Source organism: Dendrobates tinctorius, unplaced genomic scaffold, assembly GCF_039654945.1.
Source record: "Dendrobates tinctorius isolate UK_male_01 unplaced genomic scaffold, ASM3965494v1 ptg000304l, whole genome shotgun sequence".
NCBI lineage: Eukaryota > Metazoa > Chordata > Amphibia > Anura > Dendrobatidae > Dendrobates > Dendrobates tinctorius.
The window spans coordinates 2,301,306-2,328,091 of NW_027361971.1; positions in this window are offsets into that span (position 1 = coordinate 2,301,306).

Genomic DNA, 26,786 nt, shown 5'->3' on the forward strand with positions numbered 1-26,786 from the left:
TTCTGCTGTGTGCACCACGAACACCTCTGCCAAGCTGCCCCCGGCCCGTACGGCTCGTGTGAGAACCATCACCGCTGCTGTGTGCTGGGAATGCCTCAAGCAACCGATTTACCAGAGTTGCTTGTTTATTAGCCAATATTAGGTCAAGGTTCTCCTGTGGCATGATGTTTTGTAATTTGCCTTTATAGCGTGGATCCAGGATGCTGGCCAACCAGTAGTCGTCATCGTACATCATTTTGGCAATGCGTGGGTCCCTTTTTAGGATCTGCAAGGCATAATCTGACATGTGGGCCAATGTTCCCGGTGTCAATGATGCACTGCGAGTGCTGGTTGGAGGAGCACTTTCTGGCAAATCCACATCCCTCCAGTCACGCACAAACCCTGTACCAGACCTTGCCACGCCAACATTTTCACTTGCCCCACGAGATGCATCCTCCTCCCCTAAGTAATCATCCCCATCATCCTCCTCCTCCTCCTCTTCTTCCTCCACCTCGTCCAGGAGAGGTCCCTGAGCAGACAATGGCTGAATGTCATCAAGGATTCCCTCCTCCTCTTCCTCCTCATCAACATTGGCTGCAGACGCCTGCTCCTTAAGGTGCGTCAAAGTTTGCATGAGCAGACGCATAAGTGGGATGCTCATGCTTAGGATGGCGTCGTCTGCGCTTACCAGCCGTGTACATTCCTCAAAACACTGAAGGACTTTACAGAGGTCTTTCAGCTTCGACCACTGCACACCTGTCAACTCCATGTCTGCTCTCAAAGTGCCTGGCCCTGTATCCTCCCACAAATGCATTATGGCCTGCCTCTGCTCGCACAGCCGCTCCACCATGTGCAGGGTGGAGTTCCACCTTGTTGCAATGTCGATAATGAGGTGGTGGTTGGGAAGGTGGAGCAATCGCTGCAGCTTCTGCATACGAACGGAGTGTACAGGCGACCGGCGGATGTGCGCGCACAGTCTTCGCACCTTCTGGAGCAGGGCTGTTAACTCCGGATAATTTTTGAGGAAGCACTGCACCACCAGGTTCAAGGTGTGAGCCAAGCAAGGTATATGGCTGAGTTTTGAAAGGGCTATGGCTGCCACAAAATTACGGCTGTTATCACTAACTACCTTGCCTGCCTCAAGATGTACACTGCCCAGCCATGACTCAGTTTGTAGCTTCAAGTACTCGGCCAGCACCTCGGCGGTGTGTCTGTTGCCCAAACACATCATCTGCAACACAGCCTGCTGACGCTTTCCACTAGCTGCTCGATAGGGGGACACATCGTGTGCAACAGTGGCAGCTGCAGATGGAGTGCTCGTACGACTGCGCTCTGTGGACGAGCTTTCGCTTCTGGAGGAGGAGGAGGAGGAGGGTGGAACGCCTACAGCCAACTGTTTCCTATACCGTGGGCTAGGCAGCACTGTCCCACCACCGCTGTCCCCTGTGGACCCTGCATCCACCACATTAACCCAGTGCGCAGTGATGGACACGTAACGGCCCTGGCCATGCCGACTGGACCATGCATCAGTTGTGAGGTGCACCTTTCCGCTCACTGACTGCTTGAGTGCATGGAAAATGCGGTCTTTCACATGATGGTGGAGGGCTGGGATGGCTTTGCGAGAGAAGAAGTGGCGACTGGGTAGGTCATAGCGTGGTACTGCATAGGCCATGAGTTCGCGGAAAGCTGTGCTTTCCACCAACCGAAAGGGCATCATCTCAAACGAGATTAGTTTGGCAACGTGGGCGTTCAAACCAAGTGTACGCGGATGAGAGACTGAGTACTTTCTTTACCTACTCATAGTGTCTGGGAGGGTGAGCTGGACAGGGCGGACTGAGAGAGGGTTGATGATGGTGATGGAGTTGGTGTTCTTTCTGATGGCCTAGAATCAGTCTTTTGTTGATATAACAGTGGGATTCCCTGACTGCTGTGGTCTTGCAACGACACCTCAACATTTGCTGCTGTGCTAACCGGTGGGCTTACAGTGGGGGAAACAATGTAGCGTTGCTGACTACCTTCGTTGTGATCAGTTACACATGTGGCACTTGAGGTTTGGTGTTGTGTCCACCCTTGCAAGTGCATGCTGGTTAAATGTCTAAGCATGCAACTGGTATTCAAATTTTTCAGATTTTTCCCTCGGCTAAAGGTCTTTGTGCACTTCTTACAGATAACCTTGGCCTGATCATGAGGATTTTGTTCAAAAAAGTGCCACACCGCACTCTTCCTACTTTGGCAGACATTTTGCGGCCTAGCACACTGTGATCTTTTGACCCTCTGGACAAGCTGTCCAGCAACTCTTTTGATGTTTGGAACCTGTCTTTGGAGTGCTCCAGGCCTGCCAGATAACAGCTGTTGCGATGTCGATGTCTGCTGTGGATGCTCCTCATCTGAGCTATTGGAAGCAGCACCCTCTTCCCCCAATGGATGCCAATCTGGGTCAACAACTGGGTCATCCATCACCTCCTCTTCTATGTCATGTGCACCTTCCTCTGTGTCACCGTGTATGGTGGTATAGTGTGCGGGAAGGGGCACCTGAGTCTCATCAGGGTCAGAATCTGGCTCTGTACACTGCGAGGACAATGTAGTGCTCTGAGTGAATGTACCAGCAGAATCATTCATCAGCGGCTGTGCATCAGTGCACTCCATGTCAGATTCATCTTGGCCTGGGTAATTCACCATTTCACTTGATAATCCAGGCATGGTATGTGAAAACAGCTCCATGGAGTAATCAGTAGTATGGCCTGCGTCATCCTTCATTCTTGGTTGGGGTGAAGGACACAAGGAAAGGTGTGGTTCATGAACATGAGCCTCCAATGACGACTCAGTGCTTTTACTTTTTACAACTGAAGAAGAGGAGGCGATAGAGCTGGAGGCTGAGTCAGCAATGTAAGACAAAACTTTTTCCTGATGCTCTGGCTTTAAAAGCGGTTTGCCAACTCCTAGAAAACTAAGCGTTCGAGGCCTTATGTAGCCAGACGATTACGCAGGCTCAGCACCTCCTGCATTCGATCCTATTTTGCTCTTGCCACTACCATCAGATCCACCACCAACACCATCATTACCAGCTGCCAACCCCCGCCCAATTCCACGGCCTCTTCCACCAGCCTTCCTCATTTTTGGTAGAAATGTAGACAAAATCCAACAAACTATATAGTAATGTAAAACAAGGTACAAGGTGTCTATAGGACAGGGGAGATTTTGAATTTCTGCAGACACTTGTGGACACTGGACACTTTTGGATTGTGTGAGGCCCACTGATATCTGAGCGCTATGTGACAGGCTCGATGGCACAGCTGTGACCAAAGTGACTAGAGGATAAGGGAGATTTTGAATCTCTGCACACACTTTTGGACACTGGACACTTTTGGATTGTGTGAGGCCCAATGAATATCTGAGCGCTATGTGACAGGCTCGATGGCACAGCTGTGACCAAAGTGACTAGAGGATAAGGGAGATTTTGAATCTCTGCACACACTTTTGGACACTGGACACTTTTGGATTGTGTGAGGCCCAATGAATATCTGAGCGCTATGTGACAGGCTCGATGGCACAGCTGTGACCAAAGTGACTAGAGGATAAGGGAGATTTTGAATCTCTGCACACACTTTTGGACACTGGACACTTTTGGATTGTGTGAGGCCCAATGAATATCTGAGCGCTATATGACAGGCTCGATGGCACAGCTGTGACCAAAGTGACTAGAGGATAAGGGAGATTTTGAATCTCTGCACACACTTTTGGACACTGGACACTTTTGGATTGTGTGAGGCCCAATGAATATCTGAGCGCTATGTGACAGGCTCGATGGCACAGCTGTGACCAAAGTGACTAGAGGATAAGGGAGATTTTGAATCTCTGCACACACTTTTGGACACTGGACACTTTTGGATTGTGTGAGGCCCAATGAATATCTGAGCGCTATGTGACAGGCTCGATGGCACAGCTGTGACCAAAGTGACTAGAGGATAAGGGAGATTTTGAATCTCTGCACACACTTTTGGACACTGAACACTTTTGGATTGTGTGAGGCCCAATGAATATCTGAGCGCTATGTGACAGGCTCGATGGCACAGCTGTGACCAAAGTGACTAGAGGATAAGGGAGATTTTGAATCTCTGCACACACTTTTGGACACTGGACACTTTTGGATTGTGTGAGGCCCAATGAATATCTGAGCACTATGTGACAGGCTCGATGGCACAGCTGTGACCAAAGTGACTAGAGGATAAGGGAGATTTTGAATTTCTGCAGACACTTGTGGACACTGGACACTTTTGGATTGTGTGAGGCCCAATGAATATCTGAGCGCTATGTGACAGGCTCGATGGCACAGCTGTGACCAAAGTGACTAGAGGATAAGGGAGATTTTGAATTTCTGCAGACACTTGTGGACACTTTTGGATTGTGTGAGGCCCACTGATATCTGAGCGCTATGTCACAGGCTCGATGGCACAGCTGTGACAAAAGTGACTAGAGGATAAGGGAGATTGGATTGCTTTTAAAAAAGCAGTTTGCAGAGCAGTGGGTAAACAGCAATGCCAGCCTGTCAGGAAGCCTTAAAAGGCAGCCCAACAACCAACACCACTGAAACACCACAATATAGCCTCCCCTTGCACTGCACACACAGTGACTGGTGTGTTGTGCAGGCCAAATTGCTAGCAGCAGAAGCAGGTTTTTTTTCTTCTCAGCAGGACAAAAAAAAAAATTGGGATTGCTTTTAAAAAAGCAGTTTGCAGAGCAGTGGGTAAACAGCAATGCAGGAATGTCAGGAAGCCTTAGAAGGCAGCCCAACAACCAACACCACTGATACACCACTATATTGCCTCCCCTTGCACTGCACACACAGTGACTGGTGTGTTGTGCAGGCCAAATCGCTAGCAGCAGAAGCAGTTTTTTTGTCTTCTTCCCTGCCTAACGCTCTCCCTACAGAATCAGCAGCAACCTCTCCCTATACTGAGATCGGCAGAAGTAAGATGACGGTCGGCGTTCACGCCCTTTTATACCCCCTGTGACGCCCACCAAAGCAAGCCAATCACTTGCATGCCCTTCTGAAAGATTGTGGTGACCCCTGCCTATGTCATCACGTTGCCCACAGTGTCCGTGGATCCTGATTGGCTGAAAAAGAGCGCAAAACAAACTTTTGAAATGCGACTTTGGCGCGTAAGTCGCCGACCTCGTGGCCGACCTCATCCTAGGGTCGGTTTTCGTTTCATGAAACCCGACTTTGCCAAAAGTCGGCGACTTTTGAAATTTTTCGACCCGTTTCGCTCAACTCTATACACAAGCATTCATAATGATTTCATCAGGGAAACGAAAAGGGTACATGGTAACAAATTTTTGTATACAAGTATCATGAGGATCCACAGATGTGGGTAAAGAGTTATATAAGCCCAAAGGCAGGAGGAAAGGGGAGGTACAAAAATAGTTCGTAATCAAAGGGATTGATGTGATATATCCATTCATATGGGTAACACATATATATATATATATATATATACTGTATATATATATGTATGTCAAAAGGTCCTAAGACACAAAAGTATAAGTACCCATAAGTAATTGGGATATTCAACAATCCCTCATTGGTCCCAAAGAAGGTCCCCCTTCTATCCTGCCAGTAAGTAAGGAGATGAAAAAAAGGGGAGCTATTAAGTACTAAGGAAACTCTTACCCATATTATGATGCCTGTGTATCACGCTGAAGCCCTGACGCGCGTTTTGCTTCCCGCTTCCTCGGGGGGCAGTGTGTCTAAATGTCAAGGCAGTTGCTTTAAATATCCCGCTCCAGACCAGACAGGCCAATAGAAACCTCTCAATTATGAAAAACGTCGGGCGCTGCATGTTGTCAGTGCATGGAGACGTCCCATCCGGCCATCCAACCTTACTTCCGGCGTCAAGCGCGTGTGTCACTGACATCATCGGAACACTTTTTCCTGACTTTTGCACTCGGCAGGGGGCGGGGGCACATTGGAAGAGACACCGACATGGGCAGAAGAGAAGTCTCAAGCGTCAGAGAGCATGTAGAACAAAGGAATCCCTAGTCTCACAAAGATTGTTTCTGAGGAAGCTCATATTACACTCTGGAGCTCGGCATGATGCGAAATTTGGCAGCAGGGCGGAGCAGGAGGCGATACAAATCCTCGAGGATCTGGAGAGAGAGTACCGGCAATCCTACAGGTAATTTTCCTGCATCCATTCTGCCCAGATCCACCACATTCCCTCCCCTGTCTGTGTCCTCAGATTCATATTTTTTGTAAATTAGTCACAGAGGATTTTAGGACTATCCCTACCAATAGGGTTAATGACAACTTAACTATGGCAAAGAAACAGGCTTTATGTGAATTGTAGTCACTGAAAGACGTGGTGATTAAACCTGCAGACAAGGGAGGGAATGTGGTGGTCTGGCCTACTAAAATGTATGAACATGAGGCCTTCAGGCAATTGAGGGATAAGGATGCTTATAGGTCTCTCTCCTCCAATCCCCTGTTGAGTTACCAAAAGGAGATCTTACTCATCTTGGATAGAGCATTTTCCCAGGGTATTATTACTAAGAAAGTTCTCGATGGTTTGTACGTCCAACATCCGGATGTTCCCACTTTTCACCTGCTGCCAAAAGTCCATCGGATATACATTTTAACGCATTAAAAGATGCGGAAAAACGATCAGCTCAACATAAGCTTTCAAAAGCTGCAGATAAATGATACTTCCGGCGACAGGTCTATTTCGGGGAGGGGGATGGAACTGGACATCTACTAGCTACCCTGATCAAGACTCAATCTGGCCCTGCAATGGTAGCGGAGATAAAAAACAAAAATGGGGAACTAGAAAGATCTTCTGGGGCAATTCTAGCAACTTTTAGCAAGTTTTTTGAGACATTATATAATTCGCAGGGCGTGTTCTCTGATGAGTTACTCAGTAGCTTTTTGGGGACTGCTGTTCTGCCTACTCTGTCAGAATTGGAAGCTGTTGGGCTGGAGGCACCAATTAGTCTGGAGGAATTAGAGGAGGCTCTAGATTCTATGGCAGGGAATAAGACACCGGGGTCTGATGGGCTGCCTGTGGAGGTATATAAACAGTACTCAAATATAATGCTTCCACAGCTCTTGAAGGTGTTTGAGGCGGCTAGGGAAGATGGGCACTTGCCCCGGTCCTTGAATGAAGTAATCATAGTGGTGATCCCCAAGGCTGATAAGGATCCTTGTCTTCCAGATTCATACAGGCCTATCTCCCTTTTAAACATTGATGTCAAGATTTTTGGCGATGCGGCTGTCTAGAGTAATATCTAGTATTATTCATCCAGATCAAACTGGTTTTACGCCAGAGAAATCAACTGCAATTAATATCCGGCGGTTGTATCTAAATTTACAGATCCCAATGGCCTTATCTGTGGGCTATATTAGCCAAGATAGGTTTCCGTAAACATTTTATTGCCTGGATACAGCTGCTGTATTCGAGTCCAGAGGCCAAAATTAGAATTAATGGGGAGATCTCAAATACAATTAACTTACACAGAGGGACCAGACAGGGGTGCCCCCTGTCTCCCCTACTGTTTGCTCTGGCAATTTAGCCCTTGGTAGTAGTAATTCGGGCGACACCTGAAATTAAGGGGTTTGGGTATGAGTCTTTGCAAGAAAAAATAGCTTTTGTATGCTAATGACATGCTCTTGTTTTTGGGAGAGTGGCCGTCTTCTCTGAGGGTGGCAATGGAAGTCTTTGGATCGTTCGCAGTGATCTCTGGTTTAGGTATTAACTGGGAGAAATCTTCAATTATGCCAGTGGGAGATGCTCCTAAGAACTCCTTGGAATTGGCCGGACGATTAAATGTAGTCAAAGAGTTTAAATACTTGGGAATTCATATTGGGTATAATATACAAGATTTTGAGCGTTTAAATATTACCCTGCTACTTGCTAAATTTCATCAAAAAATAAAGGACTGGTGCAAGTTACCACTGAGCATGGTGGGAAGGGCAAACCTGGTAAAAATGGTTATCATGCCACAAGCTTTGTATGCCCTCCACAATGCGTCCATTTGGATTCCTGGTCGAATCTTTTATCAGATAAACAGAATATTTAGAGAGCTTATCTGAAAGAGGAGTGTTCCTAGAATTCGGTTGGAGGTTTTGCGTACATCTAAAGAACTGGGGGGATTAGCGGTTCCTGATCAGTTTCTGTATTATCTTGCAGCGCAGTTGCAGCATTTCAGAGGATGGGGAGGAGGAATCCTTTATGCGAAGTTCCTCGGGATGTATGCTTACATGCATAGTGGGAAAGGACTTACTGGTGCAGGCGCTAGACTCAGGGCGGTTCCGTCAGGGTCAAGCTATCAATAGTCCGATAATGAAGTGCATGGATAAGGTATGGAACACGGCCAAAGAAATATTGGGTATACAGTGAGTCATGGCGCATTCCCTGATCTGGAGAAACTTGACATGTACAGAGCTAAATAAATTAGAGGGTTTTGAGCTATGGGAGAGGAGAGAGCTTAAACTAGTATCACAGCTTTATTCGGAAGGGGAGTTTCGATCTTTTGAGGATCTCAAACAGACATTTTCCATCCCTAATAAAAGATTTTTTTCAATATCTCCAGCTGAGACATGCTTGTGAAGCACAACAGCGACTCGTGCCATTAGGTGATCCAGCTAAAACTCTGCTGTTGGATAGAGTAGTGATGGGAGGAGGATCAAGAGGTATTATATCCATGATATATGCAACCATGTTGGAAAAGAGAGTGGCAAGTTTGGAGATGCTGAAGAATAAGTGGCAAGTTGATGTAGGTGATTTAACAGATGATGAATGGGAGGATGCATTGCAAGAAGTCACGAAAGTCTCGGGTAGCGAGGCGCAGAGAGTGTCGCATCTTTATTTGCTTCATCGAGTTTATCGAACCCCTGTACGGCTGTTGAAAATGGGCTATGCTAGAGCAGATTGTTAGAAATGTGGAACACCCAATGCGGATCTGATACACATGACCTGAAACTGTTCTCGGTTACGTAGGTTTTGGGGAGGTGTGAATGATTTACTTAATACTGTCTATCAATGTCAAATGGTACTCTGAGGAGCACCAGCTGGCAGTCTCACAAATATTATATCAAGCTCGTAAAAGGGTGGCAGCTCACTGGAAGGGATCTTCTGTACCCACAATCACGGAAGTTACAGATGCAGTTAATAATAATATGGAAAAATATGTGTATCAAAAGAGAAGAACAACTAAGAAATGGGAAGATATGTGGGCACCTTGGTTGGACACAACCGGGTTGGTGCCTCCTAGATTAACATGGATGAGAGCGTTGAGGAGGATATAACCCAAAAATTATAGAGACCAAATGCATCGGGAGAGACGAGGAGTGTTTTTTCGGGTGAGAGTGGGGGTGAGTTGGGCGGGATTTTTGTGGGGTTCTATTGTGTTTATGTAATACACTATTTGGGAAATATCCTGTATATGACTACCTGTTTTTCAATTTTTGAAAATGTTTAATAAAAAATTACCTGATATAAAAAAATAAAAAAATTTATGCAAACAGTGTATAATGCTCCATATATAATGGGCCCCATTTATAAAGCACAGGTGTATGATGGGCCCCATGGATGATGCTCTAGTGTATGATGGGCCCCATTTATAATGCTCCAGTGTATGATGGGCCCATATAATGCTCCATACATAATGGGCCCCATATGATGCTCCAGTGTATAATGGGCCCTATCTATGATGCTCAAGTGTATGATGTGCCCCATATATAATTCTCCAGTGTATAATGCTCCCCATATATTGCTTCAAACATTAAAGAAAATGAAATACCTTGCCTCACTGGGCACTGCTCTACTCTAGACTCCTCAGCGTCGCCATTTTCCAGCTCTCTGCACTTGGACTGTTCAGGCAGTACAAACGTGATGTCTTTGCGCTCTCTGATCTGAATGTCACTGTCAGGAAACGCAGAAGAGGTCACAGTGGTGGAGCAGGGAGAGGTAAGTATTGCAAGTGCTGGTGCCCTGAGCAAGCAGGGGGGCCCAATCATGGGCGACGGCAGTGGCACAGGGCCCCTCATAGTACAACAGTGTCTGTGATGGCGAGTGGGCCCCCCCACTGTCAGAGACTTTTGCGTACTGTGAGGTGCCCTGTGCCAGTGCCGTCGGCCACGAGTGGGCCCCCCCACCTGCTCCGGGCCCCGGCACTTGCCCGGGTGCGCCCGGTGCTGACGCCGGCCCTGGGGGGGTACAGGCCAGTTAGAGAGGGGGAAAAACTGGCATATGTTGAGGTGTAGGCTGGACGTTCAGCAGCTGCAAATGGAGGAATTCCAGAAGTCGGAGGAACAGGAGGACAAAGTGAGCCGTTTTGCTGGCAACCTATCTGTCATCAGGGGAAGGTGGTACAAAATCCTTTGAAACCCAAGCATGGTTCATTTTAATGAAGGTGAGATCATCAACATTTTGGGTTGACAGCCGGGTCCTTCTTTCTGTCAGGATTGATCCAGCAGCACTGAAGACTCTTTCTGATAGCACACTACCAGCAGGGCAAGTGAGTTCCTGTAAGACATATTGTGCCAATTCAGGCCAGGTGTCCAGTTTAGAGGCCCAGTAGTCAAAGGGGAATAAACTGTGAGGGAGAACATCGATAGGGGAGGAGAGGTAATTTGAACCATAGTTGACAACTGCTGTCTCCTTGTCAGGAACACCGCACTGAACTTGCTCACTGAGCCAGTGCGCGTGTCCTGAGTAAAGCGAAACAGTGCTCAAAGATACCTGTGGAGCGGGCAGCAACCGAGTAGATGCGTACTTCAGAGCCGCAGGACCTGAAGCACGTGACTGCTAGAGGCGTGGCCTAAACTCCACAGAGCTAGGAGCTGCAAGAGAATTCCTAGCAGAGTAACTGCGAGACAAAGTTACCAAGGGGCATAGACAGGGAGAATAGTCAAGACGTAGCCAATGAGTCATACATAGAGATACCTGCAAGGTACCAAAGGGGCAAGCAGAGAGTAGTCAGGTCACAGGCAATGAGTCATACACAGATAATAACACAGTACAAAATCAACAGAGGCAAACTCACAACAAACAGGCACACGGGGGTCGGCACACTAGGCCAAAGTATAACTGGCAGGGATTGAAGCTTCCCAGGGGTTTAAGAATCTCTCCCAGAACCAGAAAGAGGCCACAATCATTAACCCCCAGTTTGCAGGTCAAAACCTGCACAGAGCTCCAGACATTAACCCCCGGTGTGCAGCTCAAAAACCTGCACTGGGATCATGACACTCCTGTCTGTTGCAATCAATTCAGTATTAACAGTCGTGTGAGCATTCATCGAGGAGTCAGTCCACAACATGGTCATGAAACCCCTGTCTCCAACGCCAGTTCGGCTGTGTGCACCACGAACACCTCTTCCATTTGGCCCAGTACAGCTCGTGGTAGAACCTGCACCACTGCTGTGTGCTGGGAATGCCTCTAACAAACGGTTTACCAGAGTTGCTTGTTTGTTCGCCAATATTAGCTCTAGGTTCTCCTGTAGCATGATGGTCTGTAATTTGCCTTATAGCGTGGATCGAGGATGCTGGCCAACCAGTAGTCGTCATCCTTCATAATTTTGACAATGCGAGGGTCCCTTTTTAGGATCCGCAGGAGATAATCACACATGTGGGCCAATGTTCCAGGTGTCAATGATGCACTGACAGTGGTGGGTGGAGGAGCACTTTCTGCCAAATCCACATCCCTCCAGTCACGCAGAAACCCTGTCCCTGACCTTGGCAAGCCAATATTTTCTCTTGCCCCCCGAGAAGCATCCCCCTCCCCAAAATAATCATCCTCCTCCTCCTCTTCCCCTTCTTTTTCCACATCGTCCAGGACAGTTCCCTGAGCAGACAATGCCTGACTGTCATCAAGGCTTCCCTACTCCTCCTCTTCCTCCTCTGCTGCAGACGCCTGATCCTTAATGTGTGTCAAAGTTTGCATGAGCAGACGCATAAGTGGTATGCTCATGCTTATGATGGTGTCGTCTGTGCTTACCAGCCATGTGCATTCCTCAAAACCCTGAAGGACTTTACAGAGGTCTTTCAGCTTTGACCACTGCACACCCGACAACTCCATGTCTGCCCTCAAACTGCCTGCCTGTGTATCCTCCCACAAATGCATTACAGCCTGCCTCTGTTCACACAGCCTCTCAACCATGTGCATGGTGGAGTTCCACCTTGTTGCAACGTCTATGATTAGGCGGTGCTAGGGGAGGTGGAGCGATCGCTGCAGCCTCCGCATATGACTGGAGTCTACGGGCAAGCGACGGATGTGCGAGCACAGTCTTCGCACCTTATGGAGCAAGGCTGTTAACTCTGGATAATTATTTAGGAAGCACTGCACCACCAGGTTCAAGGTGTGAGCCAGGCAAGGTATGTGTTTGAGTTTTGCAAGGGCTATGGCCGCCACAAAATTACGACCGTTATCACTGACTACCTTGCCTGGCTCAAGATCTAGACTGCCCAGCCATGAGTCAGTTTCTTGCTGCAAGAAGTCGGCCAGTAACTCCTCGGTGTGTCTGTTGTTGCCCAAAGAAATCATTTTTAAAACAGCCTGCTGACACTTACCACTAGCTGTTCGATAGTGGGACACCTCGAATGCAACACTGCCAGCTGCGGATGGAGTGCTCGTGCGACTGTGCGCTGTTGACGAGCTTTCGCTTCTGGAGGAGGAGGTTCGAACGCCTACAGCCAACTGTTTCCTATACCGTGGGCTAGGCAGCACTGTCCCACCATTGCTGTCCCCTGTGGACCCTACATCTACCACATTAACCCAGTAACACGTAACGGCCCTGGCCATGCCTACTGGCCCATGCATCTGTTGCAAGGTGCACCTTTCCACTCACTGATTGTTTGAGTGCATGGACAATGCGGTCTTTCACATGCAGGTGGAGGGCAGGGATGGCTTTTCTAGAAAAGAAGTGCCGACTGTGTAGGCCATGAGCTGTCGGAACGCTTCGCTTTCAACCAAACAGAAGGGCGTCATCTCTAATGAGATCAGTTTGGCAATGTAAGCGTTCAAAGCCAGTGTACGTGGATGAGAGGATGAGTACTTTCTTGTCCTACTCACAGTGTCTGGTAGGGTGAGCTGGACTGGAGAGCTGCATATGGGGGAAGTAGCGGTGGACCTGACGGACTGACAGGGGGTTGGTGATGGTTATGGTGGTGATGGCTTAGATTCAGTCTTTCGTTGCAAAAACTCTGTGATTCCCTGACTGCTTTGGCCTTGCGATGACACCTCAACATTTCTTGCTGCTGGTGTGCTTACCGGTGGGCTTACAGTGGGGAAGCGATGGAGTGTTGCTGGCTACCTTCAGTCGGAGCAGGTGCACATGTGCTACCTGAGGTTTTGTAGTCCATCCACGCTTGCAAGTGCATGGTGGTTAAAAGTCTAAGCATGCAACTGGTATTCAAATTTCTGAGATTTTTCCCTTGGCTAAAGGTCCTTCCGTACTTCTTACAGATAACTCATCAATAGGATTTTGGTCAAAAAAGTGCCACACTGCACTTTTCCTACTATGGTATAAATCTTCAGGGCTTGCACGCTGTGCTATTTCAACCGTCTGGCCAAGCTATCCTGCAACTCTTTTTGTTTTGTTACCACATTTTTGGACAGCTACAGACCTCCCAGATAATCGCTGCTGCAATGACGATGCCTGCTGCGGATCCTTCTCCTCTTCTGACATATTGCCAGCGGCACTCTCTTCCCCCAATGGATGCCAATCCAGGTCAACAACTGGGTCATACATCACCTCCTCTTCAATTTCATCTGCACCTTCCTCTGGGTCACCGTGTAAGGTGGTATAGTATGCGGGAAGGGGCACCTGAGTTTCATCAGGGTCAGATTCTGGCTCATTAGACCGCGAGGGCGATGTAGGGCTCTGGGTCAATGTACCAGAAGAATCATCTAGCAGTGGCTGTGCATCAGTGCATTCCATGTCAGATTCATCTTGGACTGGGGAATTCAGGATTTGACTTGATAACCCAGCCATGGTATGTGAAAAGAGCTCCAGGGAGTAATCTGAAGTGTGGCATCCTTCACTTTTGGTGGGAGTGAAGGACACAAGGAAAGGTGTTGTTCCTGACCAAAAGCCTGCACTGACGACTCAGTGCTTGCAGTTTTTGATACTTCAGAAGAGGAGGCGATAGAGCAGGAGGCTCTTTCGGCAATGTAAGCCAAAACCTGTTCCTGATGCTCCGGCTTTAAAAGCGGTTTACCTACTCCCAGAAAAGGGAACCTTACAGGCCTTCTTGAGCCAGACGATGACGCTGGCTCAACATCTCCTTCCTTAGCTGCTATTGTGCTTTTGGTATAACCAACAGATGTACCACCACCATCAGTACCCGCTGCCCCCCCCGCCCAAGTCTGCGGCCTCTTTACCATATTTCCTCATGTTTGGGAAAATGTACCAAAAATACTAGCAGATATATGGTACTATATGAGGAGCTTACAGCTGTATAAGGTGTAGTGAAAAATTTAAATCTCCGTATATATTTCCTTAGTCACAGACGCTCTCCCAGTATGTATTTGACCGTAATCCAACCAGCAGATATATGGTACTATATGAAGAGCATACAGCTGTATAAAGTGTAGTGAAAATTTTAAATCTCCATATATATTTCCTTAGTCACAGACGCTCTCCCAGTATGTATTTGACCGAAATCCAAACAGCAGATATACGGTACTGAATCAGAAGCGAACAGCTCTAAACGGTGTATGGAAAAGTGTAAATCTATGTATATTTATTTACGGAGTCACACACACACGCTGTCTCAGTATGGATTTGACCATAATCCAAACAGCAGATATAAGGTACTGTATCAGAAGCGGACAGCTCTATATGGTGTATGTATGGAAAAATGTAAATCTATGTATATTTATTTCCGGAGTCACACACGCTGTCTCAGTATGGATTTGACTGTAATCCAAACAGCGGATATACGGTACTGTATCAGAAGCGGACAGCTCTACACGGTGTATGTATGGAAAAATGTAAATTTCCGTCTATTTTTTTTCCTGAGTCACACACAGACGCTGTCTCAGTATGGATTTGACCGTGATCCAAACAGCATATATACGGTACTGTATCAGAAGCGGACAGCTCTATACGGTGTATGTATGGAAAACTGTAAATCTCCATCTATTTTTTCCAGAGTCACACACAGATAGCATGTAATTGTCCGTGATACCAGCCGGTACACGGTAGTGTGTGAGGAGCGTACAACCCCAATACGGTGTGGGAAAAAATGAATGCTCGGTAACTGTTCAGAAAAAAAGAATAAAAGTAGGAGTGCTGTGTAAAAAGCAGTCTGCACAGCAGTGTGCACACAGCAATGCAGCTATCAGGTAACCTAATAAGGCAGCCTAATAACCAGCACTGCTGCACACAACAAAATCCTCCCCTGTCACTTCACACTAACTGTACAGCACAATTGCTATCAGCACAAGCACTGATTTTTTTTCTTTCCTGCCTAACACTCTCCCTATTGAGAAACATTGGCAGCCAGCAACCTCTCCCTATGCTAAGATTGGCAGAAGTAAAATGGCGGTCGGCGGTCAGGGTTTTTATAGTCACTGTGACGCCACACAAAGCAAGCCAATCACTGCAATGCCCTTCTCTTTTTGGGAAACGCTACTTTTGGCGCTCAGGTCGGCGACCGCATGGCCGACCTCACGCTATGGTCGGGTTTCGCTCGGCGAAACCCGACTTTAGCGAAAGTCAGCGACTTTTGAATTTGACCTACCCGTTTCGCTCAAATCTCCATAGGACCTTTTGACATACATATAGATATGTGTTACCCATATGAATGGATATATCACATCAATCCCTTTGATTACGAACTATTTTTGGACCTCCCCTTTCCTCCTGCCTTTGGGCTTATATAACTCTTTACCCACATCTGTAGATCCTCAGAAATTTGTTACTATGTACCCTTTTCGTTTCGCTGATATCATTATGAATGCTTGCGTTGTCACACCATGAGTTGCATCATTATTTACTGGTTTTAAGTATCTTTGTACTTTGTATATGGTGTCTATTATGTGGTTTCTTTTGCGTTGTTTAATTACTGTATATGATATAATAAAGTGACTTTGTACTTTTGTAAAAACTTGGCCTTATTCATAATTTTGTTCTGAACCGTACCATGTACTCATGCTTACCTCTTTTGAGATATAAGCTCTTCTGAGTTCTTTTGCTGGCTATTCACAATAAAAACAGAATGAGTATAAGGGATATAGTGATTTACAAGAAGTAAAGAAGAGGTTAGAGGTGACTGAGTACCAGTCCTGTAATACAGAAAGGCAGGCAAAGAAGAGGGCCATGAAAAATTGAGAAGGCATTGACAGCTGTAGGGTGTTCAAGCTTTTGGGGTGGCCATAGGGCTCCATTACCTTTAGGTGCGTATGAAATTCAGCGCTCCCGCGCCTTCACTCTGTGCTGCAGCATGCTGTTGGCCCAGAGAGCGGGTTTTTAAATAGTGTGAGCCATAGACCGCGGGACCGGATGTGCGTGTAAGCCACGCCCCCAGTACTGGCAGCCAACAGACTGCAACAGTCTTTTACTCTACTCCAGCTGTCACCCTAAACCAACGTGCAATAGCCTTCCAAGATCATAGTTCCATAGATTATTCAGAATAGTTAGCGATAAATCTGTTTTACCCACTCAACTCACCAACATGTCCATAAAATTTAGAGAAAGGAATTACCCCCCAACTTTCTGAGAACCCAGACCCACAGGGCACTTAAACCACCTCCACCAAATCCCCTTCACGTAAACTTGAAGTTATCCCATTTGTGCACACGCACCACCCATTCATGCCCAAGATTCATGCCTCCATGTGTAAACATTGGCCTCTTCTCAACAAAGCACACCCTGAGATAGAAGCCTTCAAATCCCAGGCCATTATATGCAGCAGGAGGCACAGGAACATAAGGGACAAAGTCATTCGGGCTGACATTGGCAGCACCCAGAAAGTGCACATCCAGACATTCCTTAATACATCCAGTCAGGACACCTTCCCCTGCTTAAACTGTGCTGCGTGCTCGAATGTCATTAAATCCAATGTTGCCACTCACTCCAGAATGGGCAAATGTTACCCAATCAAGGGTTACTATACCTGTGACTCTAACTTTGTAATTTGAGTTGATAAATGCCCCTGTGACCTCGTGCACGTGGGTGAAACAACCCAAGCAATATGGTGGAAATGTGCACGTGGGTTAAACGTCACCCAGGTGCGCAGAGCAATCTCTGTTAAGTCACAGAGATGCCAACAAAGACAATTATCTGGTCACAGGAGCAGAGCCAAAGATGGCGGAACTGCGTCCGTCTAGACCTACCGTGCGTGCGACATCGCAACTGCGGATGCCAAGGAGGGCTGCAACTGCAGCGCGGCGTAGGACACTGCCGCCTAGCGACAAAGCTAGTACGCAAGCGCAATGTTGGACGCTATCAACTGTGGATAATGTAGTAGTGGCGCAATGGCGCTGACTCTAAGCTTAGTCCCTGTCCACATACGTAATATCAGAGGGAAGGGGTTTCAAATGTGTCATTCACCAGAATCATACATCCATCATCATTCACACAGTAACAACTAGAGACTATACTAGCGCATGGCAGAACGGCCATGCACGCTTTTTATAGCAGCCGGACCTTCCGGAAGCTTCCAGATCTCCGAGATGTACCAATGAGATCTGGAGCAGGACCTGAGCACATGACTCCCGATCTCCAATGGGACAAATGGGAAATCGTCTCATGAGCATGCTCAGTAGAAGGACAGAGGGACTTAGCCCCTGGAGAGATTTGCTGCAAGGCAATCTCCTCTGCGGTAGATAAACAGCAAGAGACCGCAGAATGTAAGGGTCTGGATTCCTGCAGAGCAGACGCAGAAACTTGACGCCTAACAATTAGATGTGGCAAAACTTGGCTCCCAATACTGTACCATTTTTCCAGTGCAAAATACATGCTGTCCCAACTCCGTTTCTACATTATTGAACATGTCAACCGACCTCACCGTGGAGGTAACCACGTTAAACTCCTACAATGGGAATCATTCTGGATCCACACCCTCCAGACACTTTCTCCAAATGACCTGCAACTTGAACTCAATCTATTAGCCTAATTTTCTTCCGTCTGTTTCTCCACAGATGAAATAATGTGCTTCCTTATTGATCCTTTTGTATTCCCTCACCTAGGTGAGTCCTTCCCTCTCTCTCCTCCCATTCCCTTCTTTTACCACTCCTTCCTTTTCCCCTCCATTTCATCCTCCCCTCGTCTTCCTCTCCCCCCCCCCATTTCCCCACTCCCATTTGTCCTTTCCCCACCCACACCCACCGTGCAATGCCGCACTCGACACAGCTATACGCCCCTCTCTGGCATAACCGGATCTCTTGCCTCCATACACAGCATCTTCTCAAGCTACTGGCCTTTATTTAAATACAAACACTGCATCCATACCAACTATTGGCTCTCAACACCAAGCCTCTTATCCCACCTGGGCGTTTTTTTGATGCTGGATTGCAGCCCTGCTTAACCCACTGTATCACCCACTGACAGCGTCTGACACTGCAAGTACGCAAGAGCAAGGCAGATTAGCCCTGCACATTACACTTAGTACAAGCTCCGGCCACATCAGCTTCATGCGATGTCACTACCATGGGCGTGGCTTACACGCTCTTCGGGTCCCAAGCTCATACTATTTAAAAACCTGCTCTCCAGGCCAACAGCAAATTTCATGTTCAAATTTCATACGCACCACAAGGTAATGTTGCCCTGTGGCCACCCCAGAAATGTGAACACTTTACAGCTGTCATTATCTTCTCCATTTTTCATGGCCCTCTTCTCTGCCTGCCTTTCTGTATTACAGAACTGGTACTCAGTCTCCTCTAACCTCTTCCTTACTTCTCATAAATTATCATATCCCTTATACTCATTGTATGTTTTTATTGTACAGGTCTTCCATGTACCTTACACCTATGGTACACCATTCAAACTCCTAATTACCCCCAAAGGATAATGTGGTACCCAATATTAATATTATTTATTATTATAGCGCCATTTATTCCATGGCGCTTTACATGTGAGGAGGGGTATACATAATACATACAAGTACAGTAATCTTAAACATTACAAGTCATGACTGGTACAGGATGAGAGAGGACCCTGCCTGTGAGGGCTCACAATCTACAAGGGATGGGTGAGGATACAGTAGGCGAGGGTAGAGCTGGTCGTGCAGCGGTTTAGTGTATTGTGGTTACTGCAGGTCGTAGGCTTGTCGGAAGAGGTACAGTTGTGGCCAAAAGTATTGACACCCCTGCAATTCTGTCAGATAATACTCAGGTTCTTCCTGAAAATGATTGCAAACACAAATTCTTTGGTATTATTATCTTCATTTAATTTGTCTTAAATGAAAAAACACAAAAGAGAATGAAGCAAAAAGCAAAACATTTATCATTTCACACAAAACTCCAAAAATGGGCCAGACAAAAGTATTGGCACCCTCAGCCTAATACTTGGTTGCACAACCTTTAGCCAAAATAACTGCGACCAACCGCTTCCGGTAAACATTAATGAGTTTCTTACAATGCTCTGCTGGAATTTTAGACCATTCTTCTTTGGCAAACTGCTCCAGGTCCCTGATATTTGAAGGATGCCTTCTCCAAACTGCCATTTTTAGATCTCTCCACAGGTGTTCTATGGGAGTCAGGTCTGGACTCATTGCTGGCCACCTTAGAAGTCTCCAGTGCTTTCTCTCAAACCATTGTCTAGTGCTTTTTGAAGTATGTTTTGGGTCATTGTCCTGCTGGAAGACCCATGACCTCTGAGGGAGACCCAGCTTTCTCAAGCTGGGTAGTCTTCTGACTTCATAATGCCATGCACACGGTCAAGCAGTCCAGTGCCAGAGGCAGCAAAGCAACCCCAAAACATCAGGGAACCTCCACCATATTTGACTGTAGGGACCGTGTTCTTTTCTTTGAATGCCTCTTTTTTTCTCCTGTAAACTCTATGTTGATGCCTTTGCCCAAAAAGCTCTACTTTTGTCTCATCTGACCAGAGAACATTCTTCCAAAACGATTTAGGCTTTTTCAGGTAAGTTTTGGCAAACTCCAGCCTGGCTTTTTTATGTCTCGGGGTAAGAAGTGGGGTCTTCCTCGGTCTCCTACCATACTGTCCCTTTTCATTCAGACGCCGTCGGATAGTACGGGTTGACACTGTTGTACCCTCGGACTGCGGAGCAGCATGAACTTGTTTGGATGTTAGTCGAGGTTCTTTATCCAACATCTGCACAATCTTGCATTGAAATCTCTTGTCAATTTTCCTTTTCCGTCCACATCTAGGGAGGTTAGCCACAGTACAATGGGCTTTAAACTTCTTGATGACACTGCACACGGTAAACACAGGAACATTCAGGTCTTTGGAGATGGACTTGTAGCCTTGAGATTGCTCATGCTTCCTCACAATTTGGTTTCTCAAGTCCTCAGACAGTTCTTTGGTCTTCTTTCTTTTCTCCATGCTCAATGTGGTACACACAAGGACACAGGACAGAGGTTGAGTCAACTTTAATCCATGTCAACTGGCTGCAAGTGTGATTTAGTTATTGCCAACACCTGTTAGGTGCCACAGGCAAGTTACAGGTGCTGTTAATTACACAAATTAGAGAAGCATCACGATTTTTCGAACAGTGCCAATACTTTTGTCCACCCTCTTTTTTATGTTTGGTGTGGAATTATATCCAATTTGGTTTTAGGACAGTTCTTTTTGTGTTTTTTCATTTAAGACAAATTAAATGAAGATAATAATAACAAAGAATGTGTTTGCAATCATTTTCAGGAAGAAACTGAGTATTATCTGACAGAATTGCAGGGGTGTCAACACTTTTGGCCACAACTGTAGGTCTTCAAGTTCTTTTTGAAGGTTTCCATGGTAGGCAAGAGTCTGATATGTTGTGGTAGAGAGTTCTAGAGCAGGGGGGATGCACGGGAGAAATCTTGTATCCGATTGTGGGAAGAGGAGATAAGAGGGGAGTACAGGAGGAGATCTTGTGAGGATTGGTGGTTTCGTGCAGGTAAATTTCGGGAGACGAGCTCACAGATGTATGGAGGACTCAGGTTGTGGATGGCTTTGTATGTCATGGTTAGGGTTTTGCACTGGAGTCTTTGGGTAATGGGGAGCCAGTGCAGGGATTGACAGAGGGAAGAGGCTGGGGAATAGCGGGGGGACAGGTGGATTAGTCGGACAGCAGAGTTTAGAATAGATTGGAGGGGTGCGAGAGTGTTAGAGGGGAGGCCACAGAGCAGGAGGTTGCAGTAGTCAAGGCGGGAGATGATGAGGGCATGGACTAGGGTTTTTGCAGATTCTCGGTTGAGGAATGTAGGAATCCATGAAATATTTTTGAGTGGAAGTCGGCAGGAAGTGGAAAGGGCTTGGATATGTGGTTTGAAAGAGAGAGCAGTGTCAAGGATAACCCCGAGCCAGCGAGCTTGTGGGACTGGAGAGAGTGGGCAGCCATTTACTTTAATGGATAGGTCCGTTGGAGGGGTCACGTGAGATGGGGAAAGATGATTAATTCTGTTTTGTCCATATTAAGTTTTAGAAATCTAGCAGAGAAGAAGGATGAAATAGCAGACAGACATTGAGGGATTCAGTTTAGTAGGGAGGCGATATCTGGTCCAGAGATGTAGATCAGTGTGTCATCAGCATAGAGGTGATACTGAAAGCCATGAGATTGCATGAGCTGTCCGAGGCCGAAGGTGTAAATGGAGAAGAGCAGGGGCCCTAGAACTGAACCTTGCGGGACTCCGACGGATAGGGGGCGTGGTGAGGAGGTGATGTGCAAGTGTGAGATGCTGAATGTCTGTTAGGAATGATGCAATCCATGATAGGGCCAAGTCTGTGATACCAAGAGATGAGAGGGTCTGTATTAAAAGGGAATTGTCCACGTGTCAAAGGCAGAAGACAGATCAAGGAGGAGGAGGACAAGGTAGTGTCGCTTGGCCTTGGCGGCTAGTAGGTCATTGGTGACCTTAGTTAGGGAAGTTTCAGTGGAGTGGTGTGGCCGGAAGCCTGATTGTAATCGGTCAAGGAGGGAGCAAGAAGAGAGGTGGGAGGACAGTTCAAGATGGACGTGTTGCTCCAGTAGTTTTGAGGCATAGGGGAGAAGTGATATAGGGCGATGGCTAGATACAGAGGAAGGGTCAAGAGAAGGCTTTTTGACGATAGGTGTGGTTGAGGCATGTTTAAAGTTTGAGGGGAAAACACCAGTTGTTAGTGATAGGTTGAAGAGGTGGGTTAGGGTTGGGATGAAGACTGTGGTGAGGTTTGGGAAGAAGTGGGATGGGATTGGGTCAAGTGCACAGGTAGTGAGATGTAATCATGAGAGTAGTGTGGAGAGTTGATCTTCTGTAATGGTGGAGAAGTTGGCTTTGGAGGAGGAGGGCAGGGCAGTTAGGAGGAAGGGCACTGGGGGTTGTTGACCAAAACTGTCTCTGATGTTATCAATCTTCTCCTTGAAAAATGGGGCAAAGTCTTTGGGTCGCCCTCCCAGGGCTGTGGGGTACTCGGTACCGGGCCGGTGTCAGGGGGATGTGTCACAGCAACGATGACCCGGTCCGTGGCCCTGGGCGCCCAAGTAATGGGGGAGATGTAGTTAATGGTAGAATAGTTCGTGACGCCACCTGTGGTGTTGGGCAAATATGGTGTCAGGTCAACACTGCATACAGATCCGCTGGGACTGATGGCATGTGCAGCTTAGATGGTAAAGCTCCCCACAGGTGGAGCTGTAGTCCCAGGGCAGTGTAGATGTAGCTGGCACGGGGATGTAGCAGTGCCGAAAGTGTAGGGAACAGACAAGACACAGCGGTTGTAGTTTCTGTACCTTTACGGAGTATATGCAGTCCAGAGTCCTGATTACAGATGGTATTGGAGCAGGTTAGCCTGGAAGCAAATCAGGATTCTCTCTCAGCAGAAGGGCTGTGCAGTCTCCTTCCTAGCGCTTTGTAGTGTGAAGCACTCCAGTACTTAGTTACTCTGAAATGCCTCTCTTCGGATGTTCCTAGAACTTTACTTGTATGACAGACAGCTGTAGCCTCTCTCGGGGACTCCTCTCCTGAGTCCTGGCTCTCTCTGCAATTGCTGTCGTGTCCCAAGTCTTTGGTGAGAGCAGGGCATTTACAGCCTCCTACTCCTCTGGTATCTGTGGCAGGACCGTTAGTATCCGTACCACTGTGGAGACCAGGCTCCAGTCTTTGCGCTCTAGCAGTGAGGGAGCTCTCCTCCCGGAGCTCAATCTCCACCCCGCTCCACACGTCTGCACACGTGGACCTCCTCACACTATCTCATCCTTCTTCCTCCTGGCCCTCAGAGGACACTCCTCTCCAGAATCCTGGTTCAGAGTTCCCCCTGCTGGCCCGGAGTGGAACTGTGTTGCATGCATTAGATTAACTGCTGGAGAGACCCATCACTGCTTCCAAGCCTGACATTACCCTCCCCTGGAGGAAGGCAAAGCCAGTGTGGTGACCATACCCCTGGGGGCGCCACATTCCCCCCTAGTGAAAGTCTGCACTCCTGGGCTGAATAAAAGAAAACATGAATAACATATAAACAATTGAACAATAATAATTTGTACAAGATTTGAAAAAGGGAAAAATGTACAAAAACCAAGAGCTCAAAAATCGTCCTATGATGATAAGTCCAGCATCAATGTCCATGGTCCATTCCTGGCAAATGGTAAATTATTTACAAATAAAGTTTTTGACCACACACAAGTCCTGTGGTTCAGTGTCCATGAAACAAACTGGTAACTCAAAGGGAACTCTTACAGGTTACCTGTAGGCACAAAACTTGAAAAACAGTTACATATTTACAATCAATTTCAATATTCACATTTTACTTTATATACGGTATCTAACTGGTAGTATGCCTTGTGTGGTGCGGGTAGACCTGCGTAACTCTAGTGTGGGCAAACTGGGTAGCATTCGCCTATGGACTCTTAGACTCACCATGGGTACAACAGGTTCACCACTGGCAGTACGAGGGTTCTCTGGCTCCACTGCTGGTGTGGCATCTGCTACCCGATTCACCTGATTCTCTTGAGTCACATCTTCCTGTGCTACCACTTGGGGAAACAACAACACTGGCACCACTATAGCATCATTAACTCTAGTCCAATTCGCATGGAACTTTCCCAGCACGGTACTGACTGTCTTTTCTTCCTCTGTAGGTGGGATGTTATCTGATCCTCCCGCTTTTTCTTTCAACTGGTCAGGGCATAACTTCAAGTGATCCCTGGATACTGCTGCTGAGGTCTCTCCTCCATCTTTGCTAACAAGGCATACTTTGGCATTATCAAAGTTCGAGGGCAGAATTGTATAGGGCTCCTCTTCCCATTGATCATCCAGCTTATGCAGTCTTCTTTTTCTCTTGAGAACTTGTTCTCCCAGCGAAAAAGGAACAGCAGGCGCATTTTTGGTTATAAAGTCTCTCCTGCTTCTGCCTTGCCTGAGCCAGACTCTTCTCCACACACTCCTGTACCCTTCTGTACTGCTGCTGCCTCTCCTTGTCCCAGTCAGCATCTGGTGATGTCACTTCAGGCGTCAGGACTCCCATGTCCAAGTCAATAGGCAGCTCACCAGGCCTTGCTCTCATCAGGTACGCTGGAGTACAGTTGGTAGAGTTCACTGGGATATGGTTGTAGAGATCCACCAGATCGGGCAACTTTTCTGGCCACAGATTTCTCTCCTCCGAGGGCAATGTCTTCAGTAAATCAATCACTACCTGGTTCATCTTCTCGCACATGCTGTTGGTCTGTGGGTGATAAGGTGTTGTCCGGATGTTCATACACCCATATAAGTTGCAAAATTCATGGAACACTTCTGCCTTGAAAGCTGGACCTTGGTCTGTCAGCACCCTCTCAGGATAACCATGTGGTCTACAGAAGTGCTGTTGGAATGCTCTGGCCGCTGTCCTGGCCGTTAGATCTTTGACGGGCACAACCACCAGGAATCTTGAATAGTGGTCCACAATGATAAGGGCATAGAGGTAGCCTGACCGGCTTGGAACCAGCTTCACATGGTCCAGGGCTACCAACTCCAGGGGCTGTTTGGTGATGATTGGCTGTACGGGAGTTCTCTGGCTGTCTAGATCCATTCTGCGCAGGTTACACTGTCCACACTCCCAGCATCACCTCTCAATGGCCTTCCGCATGCCAGTCCAGTAGAACCTCTCTCGGAGCAATGTTTCCAACTTCTTCCATCCAAAGTGTCCAGCTCCATTGTGGTATGCTCCTAGGACCATTGAGGCATCTCTCTTTGGGACCACCACCTGCCAGACCAGCTCATGTGTGCGGGCATTGATACTCCTCCGACACAGCTTCCCTTCATAAATGAACAGCAGACCTCTTTCCTTCCACAACTGATGAGTTTCTTCAGGAGTATTCAACTCCAGGCGCGAGTCACCTTGGGTCAGCAGCTCTTTCACCAGGCGGACTGCAGAGTCATTAACTTGCGCTTCTGCCCAATCATGATGGGGCAACGGATTCAGAGTGACTTCCTTCAAGCCAGGCCGCCTGTTTCTCACTCCTTGAGCACATTGGGCCACCAGTGGCCGGATGGAAGGGAGGCAATTCTACCTCTTCCAGAGCCTCAGGGTCTTCTCCTGCATCTGGCAGATGAGGCATCCTGGATAGCACATCAGCATTGGCATTCTTGTGCCCTGCCCGGTACTTGATGGTAAACTCATAATTGGATAACCGAGCCATCCATCGCTGCTCCAGTGCTCCTAGCTTGGCAGTGTCCAAGTGGGTCAACGGGTTGTTGTCCGTGAAGATTGTAAATTTGGCCGAAGCTAGGTAATGCTTGAACCTTTCGGTGACAGCCCAGACTATGGCAAGGAACTCCAGCTTGAAAGAACTGTAATTATCAGGGTTCCTCTCAGTGGGACGCAGCTTCCTGCTGGCGTAGGAGATCACTCTCTCTTTTCCATTCTGTACCTGCGACAGTACTACTCCTAATCCAACATTGCTGGCATCTGTGTACAGCACAAAGGGTTTGTCATAATCTGGGTAGGCCAGAACTTCGTCACCTGTGAGAGCCATCTTCAATCTGGTGAAAGACCTCTCCAACTCTTCAGTCCATTCAAATGTGGAATTCTTCTGCTTGCCTTTCTTGGACTGCCCCACTAGAAGGTTTTGCATCGGGGTAGCTATCTCAGTAAAGAATTTGATGAATCTCCGGTAGTAGCCTGCCAGTCCAAGGAATTAGCGTACCTCATGGAGGTTGCTGGGCTTCGTCCAGTCCCGGATGACCGTGACCTTGTCAGGATCTGGTGCCACACCTTCTGCACTGATCACATGACCGAGGTACTGCACCTTAAGCTTCAGGAGGTGGCATTTTGAAGGCTTCACTTTCAGGCCAAAATTGTACAAAGCTTCAAACACTTCGGCCAGGTGTTCCAGATGCTCTTCATAGGTCTTGGAGAAAACGATGACATCATCCAAGTACAACAGGACTGTTTCAAAGTTCATGTGTCCCAGGCAACACTCCATCAGCCGCTGAAATGTTCCTGGAGCAGTGCAGAGTCCAAATGGCATATAACTGAACTCACAGAGACCCATTGAAGTGGTAAATGCGGTCTTCTCCTTGTCTGCCTCTGCCACGGGAACCTGCCAATACCCACTGGTGAGATCCAAGGTGGAAAAGTAGTTAGCAGTTTTAAGTGCAGCTAATGACTCTTCAATTCTAGACAATGGGTAGGCATCTTTATGTGTGATACTGTTTATCTTCCTGTAATCAACACACATTCTCATAGTACCATCCTTT